At 43.5% G+C, this 13,248-nt stretch overlaps 1 long non-coding RNA gene across 1 annotated transcript; it reads right to left on the bottom strand.

The window, feature by feature from the left end:
• Positions 1-262: 262 nt before the first annotated feature.
• On the bottom strand, positions 263-1,327 carry LOC147889293 (uncharacterized). The gene is made up of 4 exons (XR_015542960.1): positions 1,249-1,327; positions 731-1,077; positions 622-658; positions 263-302 (listed from the first exon to the last, which is right to left on the bottom strand). It is a non-coding gene; the product is annotated as an uncharacterized LOC147889293 (long non-coding RNA).
• Positions 1,328-13,248: the final 11,921 nt, after the last annotated feature.

The raw sequence follows: 13,248 nt of genomic DNA, 5'->3' as shown, positions 1-13,248 counted from the left end.
TATGCGATGCATTTAAAGTTGCAAAGAGTTTATGCGATGCATTCAAATTTCACAGCAAACAAGAAGCAACAGCTTATTATAACATTCACAGACAAGCAAGGAGCTATGATTCACCCGATGCAGGCATCAGCGTACCCTCATCTTAAAAAAAACTGCCTCTTTTATTCTTGCGAGCGGGACATATACATTGGACGCGAGGAGAAAGCTTTGGAAGAGGCACGCTGGAACTCCCTTTTTCGGGATTGTGGGAGTCCAGAGTTTGCACAGAAGCTATACTCGGTACCAGTTCAACTCGCTCTGGTCTGCGACCACACTCGCCGTCAGTAAAATGACAAAGAAACACAGTAGCCCTGCATATTATTACTGTAAACGCAACGAGGAAGAACAAAACAACCGCCTCACACCAGATATTGAAATCGAAACACCGTTTCGCAAATCAACTGAGAACAAAGAATACATAGAGTTTCCATGAATATGGCTGCAAATACAACGTAAAGCACATTACTATCAGAGTTATAGATCTGGGGATAGTGTCGCGAAATTAAGATCAGAGTTGCCGAAGGAAAAACGAATAATCGTCGCATGCTAACGATTAACAAACAAGTTGACTCATTCTCTTACCTGGTTCCTCATGGAGGACCGCCCTTGTGGCCACCTCCTCCATGGTAGCCACCCCCGCCTTGGTAGCCACCTCCACCTCCATGGTAACCACCTCCGCCTTGGTCGCCACCTCCATGGTAACCACCTCCACCTCCTTCATGTTCGCCACCTCCGCCATGATAGCCGCCTCCATTGTACCCACCTCCGTGATAGCCACCCCCTTGGTCGCCTCCATGGTACCCACCTTCTCCATGGTCGCCCCCGTAGGACTCTCCTTCTGCCACCACAAAGCCCGCCAGGACAGCTAGCACGACAAGCGAAAGCAAGAGAATACGTGCCGGATCCATGGTCTCTGAATGCAAATCTTGAGAGCCCACAACTTACATTTATACTGGGAAGGTGCGAGTTTAATCCTTATCCACTCAAGGCTTAAGCTCTGGCTATCGATCCTAATGCAAATCTTCATCCGATAATTTCCTAATTTAAATTTCAAACATGTGTCGGCAGGTTTCTATGTGCATCAACTGCACGCGCATTTTAAAAACACGCAGTACTCGCAGACTAGCGATAGTGGGTTGGTGAAAGCCTTCGAAGTTTGACAGATATGCTCATGAGTAATGCATTGCTGTCAGTCAACTTACAACTTACAAGCGTATCGGATTATTGGAACGATAGGATGTTTCATTGGATCTTGCAAGCCGCGTTCATCTCGTGTTGTTTGTTCCGGCATCCACTAGATAAACTTCAACTTAATCAAGTAAAGGCAGAGTAGACCACCGTCCACGTCGTGATTCGAACGATTTGTAGATCCTAGTGTTCAAACAGTAATGGCACTAGAGTACCCGGTGCACGTCTGTTGGTTTGTTCCGTACTCGGGCGTCGAGTAAATAATCAGGCCTTTAAAAATTTGAGTAAATGCAGAGTACGCTGCGTGGTGATGTGCATCTACCTAGGTCCTACAGGCTACGACTGTTCAAACAGTAAAATTGCAGAGTACGCTGCGTGGTGATGTGCATCTACCTAGGTCCTACAGGCTACGACTGTTCAAACAGTAAAATTGCAGAGTACGCAGTATTGTGAGTCAAACGATTTGCAGGAACCACATGGGACTCGGAGCGCGTGTCGACGCTGGATTACTTTAATCTTATACGTCCGACGTCGTTTCTGTGAAGAGAGCCCAGAGGAATTCCATTTCAACACAAACTCTGAAGCACGGACTCAGCAGGGCCTCTAGTCTCTTATCAAGTTATATGTCGGTTCTGCAGTTCCATTAATTCAAGACAAACTCTCAAGGACAGACTCCTTAGATTTGTTGCATAGAGTCTATATCTTTTGGGAAATTAAAGCTAAAACTATCATCTCATGGAGAACTCTTTCCCCCCTTTTGAGTACTTATGTAAAATCTTTACTCGCTTCCCCCTTTGAAAAGCATAAACCTACAAGATGCATTCAAGAGATCGTTAGTAGATTATTTGTTTGAAATATCTTTATACAAAATTTCAAAAGAAGTTACACTTATTGCAATACTAATTAAGAAAAATAATTAAATATTACTTACTTGGAAAACTTTTTTTTGGGGGTAAAATGTGGGTTTATATTATAAAGTCAATAATTTTGCATCACCGAAAAAAACAAAACCACTCCTTCCCCTACACAGGGGGAGACCATATTGATATCAAAGAGTCTATCAACTGATTTGGGAGGTGTTTCAGTTGTCTTCTTCCTTCGGCTCCACGTGGGATACCACCTTGATGACAACGTTGCTTGGAATGTGAAGGTAAGGACATGGACATTGTCGTTTCTGGGCCTTCCCTGGCTCTTCTCTAGATTCTCTGGTTGGTCTCTATAGGGTCTGCATGAATTTCTACCTTGACATGATTTCATTGCGCACTTTAGCTGATACACTCGCCGGGTCTGCGCAAGACACCGGTCTTTTGTATGAAGGAAGGTTTGGCAAAACTTTCTACAATTCAGCAGGGGCAGAGCTTTTTTGTGCTTGTGCATGTAAGCCCCTTTGCAACGCTGCTCTCTCTTCAGCGCACTGGTAGGTATAGAGAAGGGATCAGGAGAAGTAGGAGGAGGAGTAGCAGTCTGCAGAGGAATCGGGCTTTCCTTCTCTTGGTATTGGGGTTGTTCTCTTTCATATGCTTCCTTCTCCGCAAATAGTCGTATCTACTCCAGCAAGCTATTTTCTTCATGTAGACAAGATCATATTCTTTCTGAGCGACAACCTGTAGACTGCATCTGAGTTGTGAGGATCTTCTGAAGAATGTCACTACGCTCCTAGTTGCACACATGAATTTAAGAAGACATTAGTAGCATCATTAATAACTTTTGCACACCGGGAGAGCCAGATTGACTAAAGTGTCAAGGCCTCGTCGAGGCTCAGAAGGTGTTCCAATTTGGTAGAGCTTTGTTAGGGGTGTCTCCCAAGAGGAGATAAGCGTAGTTTAGTGGTAATCGGGCATGATGGATTTGAGCTAAAGACCATAACGTTTTGGATTGTCTACAATTGAGGAATAAGTGTGGAATTTCCTCTTGGGTGCTTCTACATTGCTTGCAGATGCCGTTGTCGTGTCCGATCCTATGAGCTCTTTTAGCCATCCATGCTCTTTTGTGTAGGATTAGCCAAAGCAAGTAGGATTGCTTCTCAGAGATGTTTTTGTCCCATACTTTTTTGAATCTCCTCCGACGTCCCCCAAGAATCTCTCCTGCGCCATTTCAAGTTGAGGTCATTAGTGTTTCTTCCTAACCTTCTACCCAAATTGGGATCGGAGTTAACTATTTTTGTCCGACCCATTTGAATTCCCTCAGGGCCGGTTTGAGGTGGCCTCCCATCCACAATAGGCTTTCTCTTGTCCAGAGCCTCTGTCTCTCATGAATTATCCTCAGGTTGAATCTGTTGAGATGGAATAAATAGTCATCAGATTTTTGTTTTCCAACCATTTTCCCTGCTCTAGGTTCCATAAGTCTCCCCAGATTTGTATCCCCTTCTTGTTGAGTGTGAGGGCTCCTTTCAAGTCTTGTCACTTATCTGAGCATTCGGCCAGTTTATTGGGAACCAAATTGAATCTTGAATGCAAAAGGAGTGCAAAAGGTGCTCGTTTTTCTTGAAAAGCCCTTCCACTTGATATGCAAATGTGTTGATTCCTAGACTTGCCACATTCCCTTCCATAGTTTTGAACACTTAGCTAAACATGTTTCACTACCCAGAAGTGCCACCTCAAAGTGAATCTTCTTGCAGTGTCTGCATCTCTTGAGCCTGAACTTTTTTAGATTGCGCATGATTAAAGTTGCTGTAACGTGAATTGCTAATGCCAAAATAAAAATACAAATACACTAGAATACATGAAAGAGAAGAATGGAAAAACCATGAAACGGAAGAGGACACAAGGCAAAGCATAGGGTACAATCTCCCCCCTCAAGGTGTGTGGCTCGTGATCCCACACCTTGAGTATTTATAATATTTTGAAGTAATGCATGAGCCACAGTACAAGGATATGTCATCCTCTCATTGCCAAGGCATGTCCTTGCCTTTAGCCATCCTTTTGTCTTGTACATCCTTTAATGCATACTTTTCTCTTCTTTAATCCTTTACTCATAATTGAGTCTAGCACATGCCCAATAATAATCAGAAGGCTTTAGAGTAATCTCTCATTTTTACAAAATGAATTGGCCCTTGGCCATTAATACAAAAACCTTTTCAAAATCATTAATCCACAATGATTCATCACCACTCTTCCAAGATCATAAGCCAAATAAATGTAAAGGCATTTGCGCCCTTTATCATTTGCAATCCACCATTGTGCCAAGGTCATTAATACTTATGACAAAAAATACCAAGGTAAGGCACATACTTCAAATATTTGCCAATAATTGCCAACGCTTGCCAATGTTACTTTGAGTCTTAATATTTTCGATCTTCCTTAGCATCACCTCAACTCATGAAACCAAAGCATATTAGTACATAACTGCATCACACATTAAATACTAATACCTTCAACACTTAGCATCCCAATGGCATACACCAAAATACTATGACTACTCGTCATGGTACCAACATGCTAAGAAATGGTCATCACATGTATCTACCAAATAATTCAGGTATTTCATAATGGCATCACCCACAACACTTAATTAAGTGGCACTTGTTTAGCTAGGCATCCCTCAACTAAACCACATAAGAATACTGATAGAACCCCCGCCACGTCTGGTGTGATTCTATCCTATTCGCAAAATACTTTGCTTAACTTTCAAGACAAGAATTAAGAAATAGTTTCTCGTAATAATTGCCCAGATTGAGTCAAGGTGTAGCATTGCCTTGATTATCCACTAACTAGTTCATAAACCTTGCTATGTTGATCTCTCTATGTTCACTATCCCCAACCCTCTTGCCTCCTTAGATAGCATACACGCTTGCCATTTGTCCTTAGCCATCTTGTGGTGGTCAGCATCCCCCCCCAAAGGAAGGAGCGGAAGAGACTGCTAATTTTTCCAAAGTCTTTTTAGTTGGGCTCCAATGGAGATGAAGTAAAGGATAGAGGGATAGATGTAGTGATTAAGCACAAACTTCCTTCTTGCCAGAGTTGGCTGAAGTCCTTACCACTTGTTGAGTTTATCCTTAACTTTATCTATTACCCAGTCCCACCGATCATTTATGGAGCATCTGAAGCCCATCGGGATACCAAGCAGTATGAAGATCTCTCCATCCTTTATGATTTTGCAGCCTTTTTCTAGTAGACGTTGAGGAGGAGGATTCAAACAAAGCACACTGTGCTACAGTGAGGATTGTTGGTTAATTCTAGAACCTGAGGCTAGACAAAAAATGTGAAGACATTCCAAGGCTTCATTAACTCATAGGTCATCGTTATGTAGAGTCAGGTTGGTGTCATACAGTAATTGTTGACAGATGATCTATCTAGCCTCTTTGACTTGAATTCCTTTCAGGGGACTGTTGTCAACCTTGTTCTGGAAAGCCATCCCAATGAGTCCGCTGCAATAGCGAAGAGAAGGAGAGCTAGAGGGCAGCCTTGTCTGATAGATCTCTTGAGCACGAATGGAGAAGAGATATTGCCATTAATCTCAATCTTACCTCTGGCTTGAGAGAGAAGGAGCTCAATGTAGGAAATGTACGCGGGCCCTTCTCCCATATCTTGGAGTGAGGAGAGGATGAAGCCCCCATTCCATCTCGCATTCCATCCTATCGTAGTCTTTGTAAAAATATACCTTGAGAAAGAAGATATCTTGTTGGGTTTCCTCGGCTAGTTCTAATCCTTCCCAAAGCATTAGGATAGCCTATAAGATGTGTCATCCTTGGATGAATCCTTTCTGTTCTTCCCTTATCCACCACCACTTCATCTTTATTTTGGGCCTATTAGCTAAATCTTTGGAAAAAATCTTAGCTGGTGTTCAACATGGTCAAAGGTCGCCAGTTTTTTAACTCTCCTTTTTGAGGCCTCCGTTGGGAATCGACTTTATCATACATGTGTTGATTTTCTCAAATACAGTGCACCTTTTCCTTTGGAATCTTGCCAGATCTCTAGAAGGTGAGGCCCACAATGTCCTAGAAGACTTGGTAGAACTCAATCGAGAGACCATCCTCTCCAGGATTTTTTGCTTTAGCCATTACATCAGTTGCTTCTTTTAGCTCCTCGAGGGTAAGGTCTCTGTCAAGGTACTGGCAGTCAAAAGAGGAGACTGCTTGCTTCTCGTCTATCTATAGCAATTTCTAGCTTTGAGTTTTTCGATTGAAAGGATCTCAGTTTCCCCCAGAATAGCTTGGAAGTGGGAGGTGACAAGTTCCATAATCTCATTCTGTTCTTGCACTAGTCTTCGATCTTTCTATAGAGCATGCGAGGATTCCTTGGGGTGCTTCTTTCGGAGACTCTTGTACATTGCTTCATTAGCCCTGTCGCTTTTTCCTACCCACCAGTCTCTTGTTTATATCCTTACTTGTCTTGCTTCGATTTCTACCTCAGTCCTTAGTTTGTTCCTTGTATTTCTTAGTTGCTCTTGCCCTTGAGGTGAGCAATCATTCTCCAATTTCTTAATCCTTTCTTTTAGGACTAGTCTCATCACTCGCCTGGCTTTATCAGCTCTTTGTTTGATCGCTTTCAAAAAGTGCCCTATGTGTTCATTAGCTCTCAACCATTTGTCTGTGGAGCTAGTTGTTCCTCCGAAACCCATTTGCCAGATTCTTGCAACCTTGATCTATACGTAGGGTAGCTGAAAGAAAAAAAGGGTTGGCTTTGATCCAAGAGCATAATCTCCTCCCTTCTCCCTTTTCTATTGAAAACAAAACCGGCTTGTGGTTAGAGAAAGGGAGGGACATGAGACTATTGGCCTTATGGCAAAGAGCATCATCCAGAAGTCTTCTAGAACAGTAAGCTCTATCTAGGTGGGCCTTTTTGTGGTTCTTCCTTATCTGATTATTGGTCCAGGTGAAGTCTGTGTCCTCTAAGGCATCGACTAAGAGGGCTTGATATTTGAGATCATTCCAAGCTGTCAACTCACTCCCTAGGGAGTACGATACCTCCTAATACCAACCTTCTATGAGCTTGGAAACGTAGGAACACAGATGCTCTGTGTGCCTTGGTTACAAGTACTACTGATAGTGTTTTGACCTTGATTTAGCATACATCTAAGGCAATTGTGGCTTGGAACATATTGAAGAGTCAGTATGAGACATGGAATCAGACAAGGATCCAGAACCTAGAGAATCGACTTGCAGCTGAGAAGTTTAATGAAGGAGAGACAGCAGAGGCGTTCATAACCCGAATCAAAAATCTATGTGACCAGATGGCTGGTGCTGGGATACAAAAGACTAGCAAAGAGCTAGCTCGACGGTGTCTTCGGATATGTCCACCAAGGTTTGATGGACTGGTAACATCACTTAACACTTAGGTGAGACCCCAACCATTGTCATTTGAGGAGTTTTGTTCTTTACTTATATAAAGGAGGAATTGAGGCTTAAAGCTTGAGATGGAGGTGGCAATGGGGATGCTGTGTTCTCTGCCACTGCGAAAGGCAAAGGTGGTTCCTCCACCAAAGGTGAGTCCTCTACTAGTAGTGACAAAAAAGAAGAAGGGCGGCAAGAAGAAATTTTAGGGAGAATGCTTCTACTGCAAGAAGAAGGGCCATGTGATTGCAGATTGCCGGGTCAAGAAAGCAGATGAAAAGAATGCTACCCTGAAGAAGACAGATAAGGGGAAAGAGATAGCTAACACAGCGAAAGCAGAGTTGGATCTATTTCTGGCCATTGAGGAAGAGTGTTCCTCAGTTCAAGAAGCATCAGCCACTAATTCATGGGTGTTGGATATGTAAAGAAAGAGGGAGAGAGATAGGAGACTCAAGTTCAGCTTTCTTCACAACACACAAAAGAGAGAGGACACAAGGTTGGAGGGTGAAGCCTTTCTTCACTTTTGCACACAACAACAATACAATAGAAGAGGGAAATACCCTATATGTCAAAACCTAGAATACGTGGTTCATATGTGAACCCAAACCAAAAACATACGTGGTAGTCTAACTACACCACGAGTACAACTAACATAGGCGGTGACATAAATGATAGTCATCCAGGAGATATATCGGGGGTAGAGCTTGATATCTCAACACTCCCCCTCAAGCTCAAATCCATCTCACGTACACCAAGCAAGCTCCTAAATCTGCGAAGCTTCTCGGTACCCAATGCCTTCGTAAAAATATCAGCCACCTGCTCCTCAGTGCTGACATAGACAAGATCAATCTCACCAGCTAGAACCTTCTCTCTCACAAAGTGATAATGCACCTCAATGTGCTTCGTTCTAGCATGATAAACTGGGTTATTAGCAAGCATGATGCTGCTAATGTTGTCACAATGAATGACAACTGCTGCATGAACTGACTGTCCCATATCTCCAAGTAGCTTCCGTAACCAAGCTACCTCACATGCAGCCATTGCTGCACCCCTGTACTCTGCCTCTGTGCTCGACAAGGCAACTGTTGGCTGCTTCTTGCTGCTCCAACTGATGGCACCACTCCCAAGGGAAAACATAAAACCACTAGTAGATCTCCTGTCTGAGACACTACCAGCCCAGTCAGCATCTGTGTATCCATGTACCTGTAATGCACACCCAGCTTCATAAAACAGTCCATAATGCAATGTGGACTTCACATACCGCAGTATGCACCTAGCCGCATCCAAATGTGGCTTCCTCGATACCTGCATAAACTGACTCACCAGCCCCACAGCATAGCTCAAATCTGGTCGGGTTATAGTCATGTAAATCAAGCTACCTACTATGCGCCTGTACATAGTAATATCTTCAAGAAGCTCACTTGACTCTGCATTGAGCTTCACATTCTGCTCCAATGGAACAGAGATAGGCTTACAGCCTGTCATCCCATATTTGGACAGCATGTCCAAACCGTATTGCCTTTGCAACAGCCATATCCCACTCGGGGATCTAATAACCTCAATGCCCAAGAAGTAACCCAGCTCTCCCAAATCCTTCATCTCAAATTTCTGCTTCAACAGCAGCTTCACTTCATTAATGTCTTCATCACTATCACCTGTAATAATCAAGTCATCAACATAGATGACTATAAGCACAATCCCTCTGTTTGTCCTTTTCACATAAAGTGAAAAATCTGAATTGGAAATCTGAAATCCAATAGTGACAAGATATTGCCCTATCTTGTCTGACCATGCCCTCGGCGCCTGTTTTAAGCCATACAAGGCTTTGCGCAACCTGCATACAAAATCGGGGTGTGAGTTATCCTCATAACCTTCTAGCTGCATCATATAAACCTCTTCCTGCAAATCACCATGCAAGAAGGCATTTTTCACATCCATCTGATGCAAAGACCATCCCTTTGCAGCAGCCATAGCAATTACTACTCTCACGGTTGCCATTTTTGCAACTGGGCTGAAAGTTTCCTCATAGTCAATTCCATATGTTTGTGCAAAACCTTTGGCAACCAATCTTGCCTTGTACCTGCTAACAGACCCATCAGCATTGTGCTTTACTTTGTAAACCCACTTGCAGCCAATAGCCTTCTTATCATGAGGCAAAGGCATCAAATCCCAAGTGTGGTTTGCATCCAAGGCAGCCATCTCTCCATCCATAGCTGCTTCCTAATTTTTATGCCCTGCTGCATCCTCAAAGCATGTGGGCTCTGGCTCCTCTAGAACCTTGACCATATAAGCATAGTGATGTGCTGTATACCCATCATATCTCAGCCTGTCAACTGGATACTTAATACGAGTGGACCTCCGTACAACTGGATCAGTTGCAGGAGTCTTTAAATCATGCCTGCTTTTCCTTGCACCAGGTGTAACAACAGAAGGAATCCCAAGTTCCTCATCAAGGCTCATTTCAGAGCCGCTTGACTCTCCATCAACATGAGAGCTACCAGCAGACACATCAAACACTGGAGTATGGTCCACTTTTTCTTTTCCCTTATGTGATACCTGCACAACACTATCAGGACTGCCATGTGACGATTCACTAGATCTCAATCTCCCTGTCCATGCATTAGATCCACTAGTAGAGGACTCTCTGGGTCCACTCAAGGCTTGAGATTGCTGCTCTACATTTATTGCAGCATTCCCATTTCCTGCATCTGCATCTCCTACCATAACAGTTGGTGCATACCAGCTGCTCATTTCATCAAAAACAACATCTCTGCTCACTTGCATTTTGCGGGTGGAAGGGTTATAACAGCGATACCCTTTCTGGTGCTGAGCATATCCAATAAAGATGCATTTTTCTGCCTTTGGATCCAGCTTTGTTCTCTTCTCATCAGGAACATGAACATAAGCTATGCAACCAAATACCTTCAAGTGAGAAATATCTGGTTTTTGGCCTGTATACATTTCTTCAGGCGTCATGCCATGGACAGCTGCAGTGGGGGTTCTGTTCATAATATAAACAGCAGTTGCTACTGCTTCAGCCCAAAAATAATCAGGCATGTTTTTCTCATTTAGGATCGCCCGTCCTACTTCTGCAATATGCCTGTTCTTCCTTTCTGCAACCCCATTCTGCTGAGGGGTAGACCTGCATGAGTACTTCCTTTGAATTCCCTGTTCTTTTAAATATTCACAAAATTCTTCTGAAAAGGAGTCTCCCCCTCCATCAGATCTTAGCACTTTAATATGCACACCTTTCTCTTTTTCAACCATGGCCTTAAAAGCCTTGAAATGGCTGAACACTTCACTTTTGTGCTTCATAAAATAAATCCACACCTTCCTTGTGTAGTCATCAATAAACGTCACATAATAATGGCATCCACCAATAGAAGCAGCTTTGGTTGTCCAAACATCTGAATGGATCACTTCCAAAGGTCTTCTGCTCACTTTAGCATTTTTAGGAAATGCATGTCTGGCCTGCTTACCCATTTGGCATGCTCCACATACCTTTTGCATTCCCTCAACTCTGAATTTAGGCAAACCTGCAACAATGTTTTTCGTTTGCATAGATTTCAGCCTTTGTATATTCACGTGCCCAATGCGCTTGTGCCATATCTCAATATCTGCAATGACACCTCTCCCATGCGCAAACATAGCAGCTTTCACCTCAGGCATATCAACATCCAAGGTGAACATTCTACCATTTTTGTTGCCTTTTGCAACCAAGCGGCACTTATTTTTCAGGTCCTCAACAAAGCATCCATCAGGATTAAATCTAACCTGCAGACCTTGCTCAACCATCTGGCCAACTGAAACCAGGTTCTTAGTGATTTTTGGAACATGAAGTACATCTGCCAAGTACTTCGTTTTGCCATCCTGCATAGCCAATGGCACTTTACCAACCTGCGTAATTGGGTGCGCAGTATCATCACCTGTTTCAACATAACCTGGCTTATCCAAATTTCTAACATCATGAAACCACTCACCATGACTGGTCATGTGGTTAGAGGCACCTGAATCAACATACCAAACATCATTGCAAGCTGCAGCATCTCCTGACATGGAGTTAACCATATGCTGCATCACAAAAAGGTGCTCATTTCTGTCGTCACCATGCCCACTTGATGATGCATAGTTGCTTTGCTGCAACTTCCCACTTTTGATGTCATTCTGCTTTTTATAGCATGTATTCTCCTTGTGTCCAGGCTTTCCACAATAATAGCATTCTGTGCTGCTATTTACTTGCTGGTTCCTTTGCCATGAACCACGGCCTCTTTGGCTCCCCCTGCCTCTAGAACTACCACGTCCTCCTCCATAGGACTGGTTTTCCTGTTGTTGCTGTTGGTTCTGATTTCCTGCACGGCCACCAAAACGGCCTCTTCCTCTACCTCTGCCTCTACCTGTATTCGAGTAGAAAGCAGTCTCTTGAGAAGTTGAGGTGGCTGAACCACCATTCCTTTGCTCTTCACTCAGCAAGAGAGCAATAAGTTCCTGAAAATCAGGAAATGTTTCACGGACTCCAATGGATGTCCGAAATTGTGCATAATCTTTCCCAAGACCATTCAAGGTCACGGACACTAAGTCCTCATCATCAACAGGTGCTCCAATGGAGGCAAGAGAATCTGCAAGGCCTTTCACCTTCAAGGAATACTCATTTATATTCAGATTTTTCCTTTGCACATTGTGCAACTCCTGCTTTAGCTGCATCTTTCGTGCTTTGGTATTTGTGCTATACAGCTTCACCAATGTATCCCATGCCTCCTTAGGCGTCTCTAGATCCTGTATATGCACAATCATAGAATCTGAAATGCTAACGGATAGCCAATACAGGCATTTTCTGGCTTTTTCATGCCATTCTTTAAAGGCCTTCAATTCAGCAGGAGTGGGAGCAGCACCCAAAACTGGTTCTGCAGTTTCACCACTGATGTAATCCCAAACTCCCTTTCCCATAAAGAAGTTTGTCATCCTGAACTTCCATGCTTGGAAGTTGTTCTTGTCAAGCTTCTCACTGACAATGGTAGACAGATTCTCAGACATTTTACAAATCACGAATTGCAACAGCAACCTGTAAACACAGCAAATGCCTCAGAAGGGCAAATAGCAAAACTTCTGCAAAGAGCCTCACAGGGGTAGATCTGCAACACTGACAAAAGTGGTATTTCACCACACAGTCACTTCCTAGTGACGATTTTGCATCAACAGGCAACAAGCATGAATCTGCAACTCCCAATATCTCTGCACACAGGCATACGATGCAATTTCTGTGGCACCTTTCCACCGACTGGCCGCGCGCAGTGGTCGCACAGCAAAAACAGGGCCTTTTTGTGAGTGCCTGCGAAGGACTTCCGCCTTCAAAACGGGCCCCGAAATGCTCTCGCCACACCGCGAAGGGCCTCTCAATCTGAAGCAGTGCACTCCTGCACTTCTGGCTGTGCTACCTGCAAAGATTTGCTCCCAAACTCGAAGTAGGAAAGCAACACTGGTCCTCTTACCAGGACACCATAAACTTGGCTTGCTTTCTTGAGCTCCTTACCACGAACAAGGCTCTGATACCATGTAAAGAAAGAGGGAGAGAGATAGGAGACTCAAGTTCAGCTTTCTTCACAACACACAAAAGAGAGAGGACACAAGGTTGGAGGGTGAAGCCTTTCTTCACTTTTGCACACAACAACAATACAATAGAAGAGGGAAATACCCTATATGTCAAAACCTAGAATACGTGGTTCATATGTGAACCCAAACCAAAAACATACGTG

This window comes from Dipteris shenzhenensis, chromosome 20, assembly GCF_047967505.1.
Source record: "Dipteris shenzhenensis isolate YYH24624 ecotype China chromosome 20, Dip_SZ_1.0, whole genome shotgun sequence".
NCBI classification, from domain to species: Eukaryota; Viridiplantae; Streptophyta; class Polypodiopsida; order Gleicheniales; family Dipteridaceae; genus Dipteris; species Dipteris shenzhenensis.
Note: the sequence above shows the minus strand (reverse complement) of the source record. Positions and strands in the feature narration are given on the sequence as shown.